The 14961-nt window shown below is 45.6% G+C and overlaps 1 pseudogene; it reads left to right on the forward strand.

The window, feature by feature from the left end:
• The first annotated feature begins 683 nt into the window (after positions 1-683).
• On the forward strand, positions 684-1596 carry LOC147991074 (uncharacterized; annotated as a pseudogene).
• Positions 1597-14961: the final 13365 nt, after the last annotated feature.

The raw sequence follows: 14961 nt of genomic DNA on the forward strand, positions 1-14961 counted from the left end.
AGCTGGAGCCCCAAGACGCGCCGATCAGCCCGCGCACCCGCAGCTCCGGCGTCTGCATCGCCGGCTCCTCCCTGATGTAGGGTGGAACCCTATACGGCCGATCTTTCACGAAAGGAGCTGATACTGTGAAGAACACGGAGAACACGAGGGGGAAAACGAGGAGAATCACGAGGGGAAACACAAGAGAAACACTAAAACCAACAAGATATGGTCACACATATGCTAGATCTTCGAAACACAAAGAGATACAAGATCCGAATCCAACAAAGGACGATACATAGGGTAACCGGTTCTTCTCCGTGAGGAGGTCTTGATGTCTTCTCCGTGAGGAGGTCTTGAAGACTAAATGACGCAAAACTACCACATTTGGGGCAGAGTTGACACATAACTACCTACTTTGCCTCTTTTGTCTGAAAACTACCAACATTGGGGCAGGTATGTGACACATAGCACTGTTCGCTCGGTTTAGCTATATTCTGATCGGTCGGCCCCAATTTCAGGTCGACGTGGCAACGGACGATGGACACGTAGCTGACGGCCATTAGGTCTCCTTGGGTAGGCGATATAACCATCGTTCGAGACAGAAACAGTCTCCTCGCTCGCTCACCCGACGCCACCCTCGCAGCCGCCAGGCCCCTTGTCGCCGCCGCCGCCGCCGCCAGGGTTCTACCTCGCCGCCCGACATGGTATCGTGGGGAGACGGTGAGGAATCGTCTGAGGACCACAGCAATGCTACCAACGAGGTCAGTCGTCATTTTTCTGAATTCTACGGTTACGGTTTCTCTGATTTGGGGATTTAGGAATTGGGGATATATGATTCGAGCTAGATCTTCTCTCAGCCGCAATGTACATTCTATTTCTTAGGGCTTAAAGGCCCTTTACGACTCGGAGTGGGAAGGGTTAGCTGATGGAGCAGAACCTCCACTTTATAAATGTGGAGCCATTGCCGCAAAGTTTGTAGGTTGGGAAGGATATGAGACAGGAAGGAAATTTTTGGGATGTGCAGAGCAGGTGTGTGATTTACCTGTGCTTATTCTTTAATCACTGCTTATTCATCAGTAAATGTAGCAATTCAATTAGGAGCTATTGAAATAAAAATGTTCTATGTTTCTGTAGTTTGGGGAAAGATGTGATTATGTTAAATGGGTAGACGGAGATTGGCCATCATCACTGCAGAAAGCTATTGGAAAATTATGGGAGATGTATGGAGAAGCCAAACAAGGAAGAGTTAGTGATGCTCTGTACTGTATGGAGGAAAAGTTCAAGTTTAGGGATGAAATAACCAAGCTCCACCGTGATCTGAAGATTGTCCAAGAAGAAGTGAATAAGATTGTGAATGAGAAGCAGATAACACTTGCTCTGAAGGCAAAGGCTGAACAAGCACTCATTGATGCAAGGGCAGAACTAGAGGAGAAGAAAAAACTGGATGCTGCAGCTAGTAACACGCACAAGGTGTTGAGGATCAAGGCAGAGAAGGACAGGGATAAAATCAAGGAAGAGAAGAGAAAACTGGAGTTAATGATTGCAGATTTGGTCAAGTAGAAAGAAGGTACCAGGGCAAAGCTGAGGAAGATTAAAGAATTATGTGATGAGTAGTATTTCCATTATCAGAGAAGTAGTTGTATTATTATTTCAAGCTATTGTTCAATTATGAGTGTTTCAAATTATGAGGTGTAATGAATTATTAGTGATCTGTTAAGTGAATTGTTGGCTATTTCAATTAAGTGAAGTGATTTGCTGAATTTATATTTATTTGTAAAGGTGTCGACTCGATGTTGAGACCCTTTTTGTTTAAAAGGAAATTTGAAAAACATCTCTCTTGTTTTTACTCCCTCCGTTCCAAATTAGTTGACTTGAATTTCACAAAAATTGGACACCACAGTACTGCAAGTAATATATAACTGTCACAAGACTTTCACAAAATAACATGCATAATTGTCACGAGTTCAAACTGTAAGTGCATCTAGTGCCACCCCTAGTTGGTTTTGGAGTATTGACGACAAACCTAGTTGAGGGACTGATGTGTTTGTGAGAATTGCAGGATAACACAGGTAGAAGTCCCTCATTGATTCGGTTTTCCTACCAGAGATGACCCCTAAAAATGTATGAAGACATTGATGTCAAAGGTGGTATATGAAGAGATTCACATTGAAGACTATGACAAGAGAAGACATCGCATGAAGCCTATGGAGCTCGAAGACTTAGATCTTTCGTAGTTCTTTTTCTTCTTTGTTGAGTCATAGGAACCACCATACTGTTAAGTGGGGTCCAAGAGAACCAGTCAGAATGACCGAAGTGATGCTTAAACAAAACCTATGTCTTCGATTGAAGACTATGAGAGCGAATCTTGTCCAGAGTCGGACAAGTCAGCTTTGCTTGTAGCCCAAGTAAAGTTGCCGTGTGAGTTTGAAATCTGACCGTTGGAACACGTGTCAGTTCCTTAGTGACCCAGGGTCATTTCGGACAAATCAGGTCGGGTTGCCCAGTGGCTATAAATAGCCCACCCCCTACAACCATAAACGGTTGGTTGATCAGAGTTAGAATACGGCTTTTGTCGTTTGAGAGCAACCCACCTCGAAGCCTTTGAGAGAGAATTCCTTGCGAGGATAAAGCCCTAACCACCCAGAGCCAAAGAGAATTAGGCATCACTTAAGTCTTCTTGTCTGTGTGATCTGAGGACTTATTACACTTGAGGACTGTGAATCCTCCAGCCGGTTAGGCGTCGCGTTCTGAGCATCCAAGAGACATTGTGGATCGCCGGTGAACGAAGTCTGTGAAGGTTTGGGAGTCTACCTTGAAGACTTACCAGAGTGATTGGGCGAGGTCTGTGTGACCTTAGCTTAAGGGGAATACGGTGAGGACTGGGTGTCCTGAGCTGCGTGTTCAGGACTGGGTGTCTGGGACTGTGTGTCCTCAGGTTTAAATACCTAGCCGTCCTAACCATACGTACAGTTGTCACAGCAACTGGAACTGGTCCAACAAATCATTGTCTTCAACGAGTCACTGGTTTCATCCTTCCCTTCCCTTTACTTACTGTTGGTCCTTGTGAAGTCAATGTATGATTGCACTATCTTTTGTCTTCACTGAGTGACTGTGTGTTCTGTTTGGCTTCATAATATCTTCATACCTGATCCTTACTACATTGCTGCTATTAGTCATTGTGCTTTCGCTTCATTGAATACTTGACTATGGTTTGCTTAGTGTAGTCTACCTTCCGCTGCATGGCAATAGGTTTATTTCTATTATCTGTCTTCATAACTTTCATGTTTTGAAGACTTTCATAAAAATCGCCTATTCACCCCCCCCCCCTCTAGTCGATATAACACACTTTCAATTGGTATCAGAGCTAGGTACTCCCTTGTTCTGTGTGATTTGGTTTAACCACCTGGAGTTTTAGCTATGTCGACTGCAGGGATAATTAAAGTCTCCGCTGCGTGCCCCGTCTTCGATGGAACTGAATATCCCTACTGGAAGAATAAGATGCGCATGCATCTTGAAGCCATTGACGTCGACCTATGGTATGTCGTCAAGAACGGCGTTCCCAAGGCTGGAGAAGGTGTCACTGCTGCTGATGTCAACAAGTTCGTTCAACTGGACTCTACTGCCAAGAATATCATCTGTGGTCATCTGACCAAAGGACAATATGGTCGCGTGAGTGCATTGGAAACATCTAAGCTAGTCTGGGACTGGCTCTCCAAAGTCAACGAAGGCGTCTCAACCCAGAGAGATCAGAGAATCAGTGTCCTTCGCAACCTCTTCAACCGCTTCAAGAGAAATGACAATGAGAATGTCCAGCTCACATTTGATCGACTCACTGACATCACTAATGAGCTTCAAGCCCTTGGCGCTACTAAGATCACCAAGCATGAAGTCGTCAAGACATTACTGAGATCACTTGACAGTTCGTTTGACACCCTAGCCCTGATGATTCAAGAACGTCCTGATTTCAAGACACTCGATCCGTCTGACATACTTGAGAGGCTCAACACACATGAGTTTCAGCTTTTTGAGAAAAGAGATATCTACGGTCCAAACTATGGGTGAACTCGTGCCTTGAAGGCAAAAGCTATCTCCTCATCTGAAGAAGAATCTGACAGCAGTTCTGATGATCCTGAAGACATTAGAAGGGAACTTTCTATGCTTGTGAAGAAGTTCCAAAAAAATCACCAAGAAGAAAGGTTTCAAAAAGTCTTCCCGATCAAGCTCAAGGAATGACGAAGCTTCTGCTCATGACTACAAGAAGAAAACATGTCACAAGTGCAAGAAACCTGGCCACTTCATCTCTGAGTGTCCGCAGTGGGACAATGAGAACAAAAAGAAGAAGAAGAGCAAGGAATATGACTCTGACGACAAGAAGAAGAAGAAATACTCAAAGTCCTCTTCCAAGTCTTCCTCAAAGTCTTCATCACACAAGAAGAGCTCATCTGGCAAGGCACGTGCGTTTGTTGGCAAGGAAATGGACTCAGAGGAGGAGTCCGCTTCTGAGGAGGCGGAGGTGGAGTCTGAGGAGGAGTCCGATTCTGGCGTCGCAAGTCTGGCTACAGCATACATTGCCAAGTCCATCTTCAACACTGAAGACAATGACTTCATCACCGACACCGATGCAAATGACAAGGACTACTCCGCTCCTACCTACTGCTTCATGGCACGCGGTGCCAAGGTAAACACACGCTCTACTCACTATCAAACATCTAGTGACGATGACTCTGATTGTGGTTCAAAACCCAGCTACAAAACACTTGCTAAAATTGCAACTGAACAACAGAAAGCCATGGAACATATTCAAAAACTGTTAGACAAAAGCGATGATCTGTTAGGCGCTGAAATGACTCGTTCTGAGTCCTTAATTGAAGACATAAAAAATCTTCACGTTAAGTATGAGGAACTTGAAAGTCGTCATGAAACGCTCTCAACAACTCATGAAAAGCTTTCCTATGATTATCTTCAAAGGAAGCAAGATCTTGAGAAATTGAGAGCGGCTCATGAAGATCTTCAAAAGGAAAATGAGTCACTTCGCGCCAAACAGATCAGTTCCGCTCAGGAAGGATTTGAACCACCATGTCTTAAATGCATTGAGCGTGATAATGCTACTACTGTTGCTGAATGTTCTACTGCTGCTACTGTTGCAATATCTTCAACTGTTGATGTGGGAACTAACCCCTCTGCTGAGGATTCCACTGCTATTGCTGATGAGAATGCTAGGTTGAAGACATTGCTTGAAACAGGGATGTACAAAAGTCTTAAAGGGCATCAGACACTATGTGATGTCCTCAAAAAGCAGATCTTGAACCGAAACCCGAGGAAAGAGGGTGTTGGGTTTGTAAGGAAAATGAATGCTGATGGCTCTTACTGGAAACCTAAGCAGTATCCCAAAACCACATGGGTTTCTGCAAAGGAATCTTCAGCAGATCTATCCACTCTATCTGGCTTCACTTGTGCAAACCCCATTGTCATTGATGAATCCTTTGATGCAAACTATAAACTGTTTAAGAATCAGAATGGTGAAGTGTTTGCCAGGTACATTGGTACTAACTGCAGGAATGGACCTCCTATGAAGAAGATCTGGGTTCCGAAAAAGTGTCTGGAGAATCTTCCTGTGAATGTCATCATGACACCACATGTGAAGAAGACAAACCCCAGACCACAGGCTTCATACGGTCCAAAGGCTTCATACAGACAGAGGACTCACCTGAGTCGCACTAACGCAAATGTTTTGCAGGGAAACCATACTCAGGCCTATGAATATGAGCGTGGTTCATCAAACTGCCATGTTCATAAGACCAAGAACTATTCTACTTATTCTTATGAGTACTATTGTCCACCTACAAGACTGTTTGCTAGGGCTCCAAAGCCAAAGTTCTCAGATGTTGCACTTAGACTTATGGCTTCTAAGCCATCCTTGAAGATATGGGTGGCTAAGAAAGCTTAACTCTCTTTTGCAGGGAAAGGTCTCCAGCAGAAAACCAAAATCGTCTGACGCTTTTGCTGGGGACCTTAAACATCTTGTAGGGCGCAAGATCAAATGCCCGAATGGTCTTACTATGTACTTCGTTCCTGAATCGCTTGCTACTCTCCCTATTAGTCCTAATCTGGATCTAAGCTTTCATAACCCACTGGTTCGTCAAATGTTTTTGCTTCACAATTCTCTTCGTGAAGCCTATCCCCCTAACTGCACTGTAGGGTACGACACCAGCGTCTTCAGAATGGATTATTGATAGTGGGTGTACCAATCACATGACTGGCAAAAGAAGCCTTCTTATGGACTCAACCTTACGTCCATCCGACAAGAGTCACATCACATTTGCTGACACTGGTAAAAGTAAGGTATTGGGTCTAGGTAGAGTTGCAATCTCAAAGGATCAACACATGGATAAAGTCATGCTTGTTGAATCCCTTGGCTTCAACTTAATGTATGTCTCAATGCTTTGCGATTTGAACCTGATCGTAATGTTTGGAAAATATTGCTGCCTTGTTCTAATGGAATCTGACAAGTCTCTAGTGTTTGAAGGGTATCGGAAAGATGATTTGTACGTGGTAGATTTCTTAGCAGGACCACAGCTTGCCGTATGTCTTCTAGCAAAAGCTTCAGAATGCTGGCTCTGGCATCGGAGACTAGGGCATGCTGGCATGAGGAACCTCCACACCCTTGCAAAGAAGAAGCATGTCATAGGCATTGAGGGCGTCAAGTTCAAGAAAGATCACTTATGCGGTGCCTATGAAGCAGGAAAGATGACGAGGGCCAAACATCCCTCGAAGACAATCATGAAAACCACTCGACCCTTCGAACTGCTCCACATGGATCTTTTCGGTCCCACTCATTACTCAACTCTTACTACTACTGCTTGTCTCTATGGCTTTGTCATTGTTGATGATTATTATAGATATACTTGGGTGCACATAATCCTCTACAAGACTGAAGTGCAGGATGTCTTCAGACGCTTCACACATGAATTCTCAGCCCCGTACACGCCACAGCAGAATGGCGTCGTCGAACGCAAGAACAGAACACTCATTGAGATGGCCCGAACGATGCTTGATGAATACAAGACTCCAAGAAAATTCTGGCCTGAAGCCATTGATACTGCATGCCATACAATCAATCGTGTTTATCTTCACAAGCTTCTGAACAAGACATCTTATGAGCTCCTTACTGGCAAGAAGCCAAATGTCAGTTACTTCAGAGTATTTGGCGCCAGGTGCTGGATCAAGGATCCACATCACACTTCAAAATTTGCACCAAAAGCACATGAGTGTTTTATGCTTGGATTTGGAAAGGATTCGCACTCCTACAGAGTCTTCAATCTCTTTCATTATAAAGTGGTTGAAACAGTGGATGTGCAGTTTGATGAGACTAACGGTTCACAAAGAGAGCACCTCCCAAATGTGCTAGATGAAGTTCCATCCAGCGAATCAATCAAGCTTATGGGAACCAGAGAAATCATACCCTCTGAAGCTCAACCTGAAGAGGAACTTATCATCTCCGCACCTGATCAACCTGAAGACAATGCTCAGCCTGAAGACAATCCCACTAACAATGACAATGATCAGCAAGAGCAAAACCTTCGCCTTGTACATCCTCGTGTTGCCAATGAAGTGCAGATTGAGAGAATAATTGATAGCATCAATGCACCCGGTCCGCTCACTCGTTCAAGGGCAACTCAGCTAGCAAATTTCTGTGGGCACTTCGCATTCGTCTCAATAACAGAACCCAAGAAAGTTGAAGAAGCCTTCATGGAACCTGAAGGGATTCAAGCTATGCAAGAAGAGCTTCAACAGTTTGAGCTTAATAATGTATGGGAACTGGTTAAGCGTCCTGATCCTCGGAAGCACAACATAATAGGCACCAAATGGATATACCGCAACAAGCAAGATGAGCATGGTCAAGTTGTCAGAAACAAAGCTCGTCTCGTTGCTCAAGGATATACTCAAGTGGAAGGCATTGACTTCTATATCAAATGGATGTGAAGAGCGCCTTTCTCAATGGCAAGATTGAAGAAGTGTATGTTGCACAACCGCCTGGCTTTGAAGATCCAAAACATCCTGACATGGTATACAAGCTCAACAAGGCATTGTATGGCCTCAAACAAGCCCCTCGGGCCTGGTATGACACACTCAAATACTTCCTGAAGAGAAAAGGCTTCATACCTGGTTCCCTCGACCCCACTCTCTTCACGAAGACATATGATGGTGAACTGTTTGTGTGCCAAATATATGTGGATGACATTATCTTCGGCTGCACCAATCAGAAGTACAGTGAAGATTTTGGATATATGATGCAAGAGCAATATCAGATGTCCATGATGGGAGAGCTGAAGTTCTTCCTCGGTCTTCAAATACGACAGCAACGCAACGGCATTTTCATATATCAAGAGAAGTATCTCAAAGATTGCCTGAAGAAGTTCGGTATGCAAGACTGCAAAGGCTTCATGACACCAATGCCAGCCAAGCATCATCTGGGTCCTGACGACAATGGTAAAGAGTTCGACCAAAAGGTATACCGCTCCATGATTGGTTCTTTGCTTTATCTATGTGCATCTAGGCCAGATATTATGCTTAGTGTTTGCATGTGTGCTCGATTTCAAGCGGCACCAAAGGAGTCGCATCACTTAGCTGTGAAGCGAATTCTTCGATATTTGGCTCACACCCCAACTCTAGGATTATGGTATCCAAAGGGCTCAGAGTTTGATCTGGTTGGATTCTCGGATGCTGATTATGCTGGTGACAAAGTGGATCGCAAGTGTACATCAGGCACATGTCATTTTCTGGGACGATCACTTGTATGTTGGTCTTCAAAGAAGCAGAACTGTGTATCTCTCTCCACTGCTGAATCTGAATACATTGCTGCTAGATCTTGCCGCGCTCAGCTTCTGTGGATGAAGCAAACACTCAAGGACTATGGCATTCATCTGAAGCAAGTGCCACTCTACTGCGACAATGAAAGCGCCATCAAGATTGCCAACAACCCAGTTCAGCACTCGAAGACAAAACACATTGAAATTCGTCATCACTTTCTCAGAGATCATGTTGTGAAGGAAGATATTGATATCATACACGTCAACACTGAAGAGCAATTGGCAGATATCTTCACCAAGCCCTTGGATGAAAAGAGATTTTGCAAGTTACGGTGTGAGCTAAATATCTTGGAATCCTCAAATGTCCTGTGATCAGGCACACATCCTAACACTTATGCATATTGATGACTTAGATGTGCAACACACGAAGTAAAGTATATCTTCAATCAATGAAGACATACATTCTAAGTGTGAATACATTAATGTGGAATTTGACTTCGGAGCGCCACGATAATTGTGCGCCGTGTCTGGGTCTAATACTTCCTATACGGTGGGTAACGCCACCACCAAATGTTCTGTTTGAAGTGTTTCACTCATGGCGTTACATTTACTATGTCTTCACATTTGGTTTGGCTTCAATCTCAACATGTCTTCATGATTATCTTCACTATGTTGATTATATATATATATATACTAGTGTTCTGTCCTCTACAGCATTCACTTATAGCTATGTCTTCTTGTTGAATCTTTTGAACTAAGTGAATGTGATCGGACCCTAACCTCTCTATGCTTTCTATCTCAAACTCTATCTCTCCAAATCATATGCATTCTGTTGAAACTGTCGAATGTCTTCTCTATGTCCTTGTCAGCAGAAGATACAGAGACAAACATTAAGTCCGTTTTCAATGCTCATTCCTTCACCTGAAACCCAGAGAAGTGGGAACGACCACCCGACAATCCAGGCGTGCATGGGACATGGAACAACCCCCGATATGCTGCATGATGGCCATGTGTTCCTCAGATGTGAATTGCCAGGGGCACCTGTGTAATAACGCAGTGCCGCCCCTGTACGTATAAATACACACCTCACGGCAGTCATTATCTCTTCTTCCACTCTCGCACGAACCCTAGCGCCACCGCTAGCCCTCGACGACGCCGGCGACGAAGCGCTTCGCTGCCGCAACCTCTCCGACGCCGTCTTCACGCCGACCGCGGACATCGTCATTTTCGCCATCGCCGTAGGTGTCCTCCGTCGCCAAGTTAGGGCACGGACGATCGAACTGCTCGGCCTCCTCTTCCACTCCGTCTAGCAGTTCTTCGTGTGGTAAATAAAACTTCCTTTTTACAGCCCCTTTGATCCTATAGCTTTATCACTTTCTACCACAAGCAGTTTCTATTCACACAAGTTGGATCTCTTTCATACTTCATCTCATAACATGCCTAGTATATTCACTTATGCTTCACAAAGTAGTTAGATTCCTCACTTGTACTGATCCCCGTGGATTCGTACAAATCTGGAACCAACTCCTTATCTATGAGTGAATGTCTTCGCACGATGAGGTCAATGTCTTCTAAACTGATTTATCTTCAAAATCTTCTGAGAATGCATATGACCTCTTCCCCTTCCCTCGCACCTTAATGCTGTCATAGGTACATGTCCGTGGGAGAATCCCTTGGTTCTCATAGTCTGCATTCATTTGCAGAATACTTACAGCATCACATAAATTCTCCCGAAGCCAGTTCCTGTTTGTCCAGCAAGCGAAAACCTTTGAAGCCTTTGAATGTATTGAAGCCTTTCAGTTTAAAGTTCATGGCTTCAGAGAAATTAGCAAGGAAGGGTGGCAGAAAGCGTTGAGGAGAAACATCAAGAGATCTGCCCGATGTCCTCTCAGAGCTATACAAGACAGATCTTGAAGAGGATTACAATCAGTGCAAGACACGAATACAATGGATTCGACGCTGTTGGGCAGAACAGTGGTTCAAGTACAGATTTGTGACAAAGGAAAATGCTGAAAAGAATGCCATCAAGCGACCATGGGGAGACATCCTCTACAAAAATCTCCAACCCAGGACCAGAGATGAAGCCATTGAACAAGGCTTCTATCCCTGCATGGTCCGTGGACCACAGCCTGTGGATGCTAACCCATCGTCCCTGCTATGGTGTCGTGACGACAGTCTGTTTAAGCGCAACTTCCAGTTTGCCCAGAACTCAGCGAAGCAGAACAAGAAGTCTTTGGGATTAGATTTCAACCCAGGTCCCTCTGCTCCCCGTGCCGATGGAACTCGCGAAGCTGAACCCAATCTTCTTGGGCCCTTCTACAACTTGGAAGGTCTCATCACTCACATCGTGGTTCAAGGGACAACTGTGAATGAGCATGCAGATGACGCTGAATCAGATGAAGCGCCTGCAGCGTCGAAGCCAAAGAAGCTGAAGCAGCCAAAAGCTTCAAAGCCGGCCTCTACACCAAAAATCTCATGGGTGAAGCCACTGGCAACTGCACCTCCTGAAGACAGTGTGCAGTCTGAAGATTTGTCATGCATCTCCAAGCCCTAAAAGGTCAAGATGCCTCTGCGACACACCGGCCAAGAGCTAACAGCTGCTGCCATTCTGCGCAACGATGCCATTGATCTGTCTAGTGATGAAGATCTTGCAGATGACGCTCTTGAGCAACTCATCAAGAGCAAAGAAGAAGCAGAAATCTTCAATGATCTGCCTCTCTTTGACGTGACAAGCATCCACAACTTCATTGATGAGTGGTTTGACACGCCAAACATCAGCTTCGAAGATCTGCAACTACCCATTGGCCTCAGTGTCGCCTTCCATGGCGCCATTGCTTCAGAGCTAGCTCTCGCTTAGCGCATCGTCGAACTGAAGCAAAAGATTGACTATGAAAAGGCTCAGTTCAAGAAGCATATGGCCAAGCTCAGCGTGCAAGAGGTGAAAAACTTCAAGATTATGCTGCACGAGCTCAAAGAAGCCTTTCTCAAGAAACACGCAGAAGCTCAGGGTTCTCAGGAGCGCATGAAGAGCCTGGCTGACAAGTGTGTGCAAGGCTACAATGAAGCTGAGAAGCGCAAGGCCGTTGGGCGTCCGGGCATTGATCCCAGGATGGCTGCTAAGCAGAAGAAGAAGCCCATTGTGGCCGAACCCAATGCACCAAGGCAGGAAGAAGATCCCATTGTCTTCCCAACTAGCATGACTGGCTCGAAGCCAAAGGCCCGGTCAACTGCTTCAGAGCTGAAGAAGACGAGGACTGCTGAGGTTGAAGCCAGGAAGAGGAAACATCCTGAAGCCTCTACTACTGCCCTCTCCAAGAAGAAGAGGAAGACCAAGAAGGAATGGGCTGCTCCCACAGAGCCCTTGATTGTTGAACCCATCTTCATGGTTCACCCTGACGCTAAACCGCAAGAACGTCAACTGACTGTCCATGAGCCTGCTTTCACAGAGGCTCATGAAGCTGAAGACTTTCCAGCAGCTGATCCCATCGCTGCTGAAGACATTGGTCACCATGACCATGTTGAAGATGATGCAGTCCTTCCTCAGCTCGAGCACCAACAGGTATCATCGCCTGTGCTAACGCACAACGAACTCATCAGCATTGGTCGTCCTCTGACGCCAATTGCTCAGGATGCTTCATGGGCTGATCGCCCACAAGAGGAAGAAGACTTTGAGGCCCAGCCAACACCAACTCCACAGGCGTCGCCAGTGTTGCACAGCCTTCGCAAAGGACCAAGGCCTCCAGTCTCTGAGTCTGAAGCTAAAGCTGCTGAAGACATTCCAGCTGCATCAGCCGATGAAGAAGAAGCCCCACAAGCTGCTACTCCCCTATCCCACCAAGAAGCGGTTCTCGAGGAGAACGTGACTGTGACCGACCCTCCAGCTCGTCAAGTGGAGGTTGAAAATCTTGAGGCTGCCACCACCAACACCAATGAAGCCACTGACGTTGTCATGGCTGAAGCTAATGTGGAGCCCTCACCAACAAAAGCACCAGAAGTCAGCGAAGCCACTGATCCCACTGCTTCTGTTCCTGCGCCTGCTGCCGATCCTCAATTCGACTATCATGTTGAGCACAGGCCTCGGGTACAGAAGCCAATCCCAAGATTGCCCAGGTTTCCAGGTCCTGCATCAGCACCTGGATCCTTCAATATCAATGGCTTCAAAGCAGACAACACATTCTTCAATAGCTCCAGGAACCCCTACTCAAGGGAAAGAATATCATCTGATCGGTTCTGGAGCTATCCGCAGCGAAGCTATTACTCCTGCATCCTGTACAATCAAGGTCGCATCTTCCCACACAAGCGTCTTGACATTGAAGCAATAGCTGGTCTGCCCTGTCTGGAAGAAGCTCTGGATTGCTTCAAAGAGGTTGGATTGCTGCCATTCGTCACTGATCAAGAGCATTGGAATGAAGAGTTGCTGCTCCAATTCTATGCCACACTTCACATCCGCGGGTATAATAGAGATCCGAAGACTTGGGTCCTGGAGTGGATGATAGGAAATGTTCATCACGAAGCCAAAGCCTTTGACATCATTGAGCTCACTGGTCTACCCACTCCTGGCGATCTCTATGAATCTGGCTGTCAACTTCACAGTGAAGCTGTGGAAAGCATCTTTCAGAAGTCTGAACCTAACATGAGTCAGATGCTCAGTATGATGAAGCCATTGCCCCAAGATGCTGCATATCCCAAAGATTTCTTTGTTGAAGACCTAGAGTATCTGCCAAGGACTATTTCTCACATCATAAGGCAAACTCTCTGGCCCATCAAAGGACACTCTCCACATGCCAAGCTGGAAGGTGCAATGAAGACTTTGGTCTTCTATATTCTTCATGGCAAATGCTTCAATGCACAGGACTTCTTCATTTGCCAACTTGCTGCATTAGGCTCTGATCTTTTTGGCTTGAAGTTCTACGCCCCATGGGTAATGCGGCTGATCAAACTTCACTCCACTATCTCATATCAGCCATCTGCTCGCAATCATCAGATCTTTCTGCCTGATGTGGATATGTCTATTGAAGCCATCTATCCCGAGCCTGCCAAGGAACCTCTAAGTCTTCAGAATGCAGAGCATCAAAATTTTTCTCAGAACATTGAAGGAGTTGAAGCAGTCACTCGTGTGTATCCTTTGGCTGGCACTACACGTGCACCGCATCCTGCTCTCACTGAAGCCACTGATAGCACAATTGCCCAACGACCCAAGAAGCGCACTCGTGTTCTCAATGACCGAGAGCTTCTTGTGGCTCTTCATCAGAAACAGGATAGGCATCATGACTGGCTGAAGCGTCAAATGCAAAGCCTCTTGGTGGATGTTAATCGCATTCGCAATCTTGCCACCAAGAATGCCTTTGTCACCCATGAAACCTCTCGACGCACATGGAAAGGGCTGACGCTGATGTGCTCTGAAGATGATCTTCAAGAGGATGGCTTCTCTGAACGCTTCAAGTTTGACTCCACACCTCCTCGAAGGGCAGTGCTGCGACGAACTCCATCTCTTGAAGACTCTGAGTTCTCTTCCTCTGCTGGAACTGAATGCCAGAGTGATCGAGGATGAAGACGATGCTACTTCACCGCCACCTCCTTCAACATGCTTCGACACTGCTCCAAGTTCTTTTGCTCCACCGAACACCACCGACAACCCTGCTGCTTCACCCACTCTTCATGGGAATGAGTAGATGCTCTATGTCTTCAAACCTTTTTGGTCCTTACCGACAAAAGGGGGAGAAGCATATGAGTTTGATAGTCTTCAAGCGGGTCCATATGGGCGGGTGCTTTATACTTTTTGCTTCGTGTTTACAACTCTCGTTTGCTTTGATACAGTTGGTTCTTTGAGTTGTAACACTTAAACTCGATGGTCGTCTGCTACTTATTTGCCACCTCGTGATGCGATGATAAATTCCGCATGTGCGACGATAAATTCCGCACTTAGATCATTTTGCAGACGTCCATTTTCCATCATGCATGTCATTATCTTCACATACCTTCACATGCATAGTGGATTGTCATCATAAGTTGAAGAGGATCTCCACAAGCACAACCTGCCATGTGCATTTGCATTCCAAAAGCAAATTACTTATATGCACATCTTCAGGGGGAGCCCTTGCAACTTATGAAGACAATTCCTTATTCTTTACAATTTCACATTTTATATTCCCCGTTGAAAACTTCAACT

Source organism: Triticum urartu, chromosome 1A (assembly GCF_056163025.1).
Source record: "Triticum urartu cultivar PI428250 chromosome 1A, HENAU_Tu73, whole genome shotgun sequence".
NCBI classification, from domain to species: domain Eukaryota; kingdom Viridiplantae; phylum Streptophyta; class Magnoliopsida; order Poales; family Poaceae; genus Triticum; species Triticum urartu.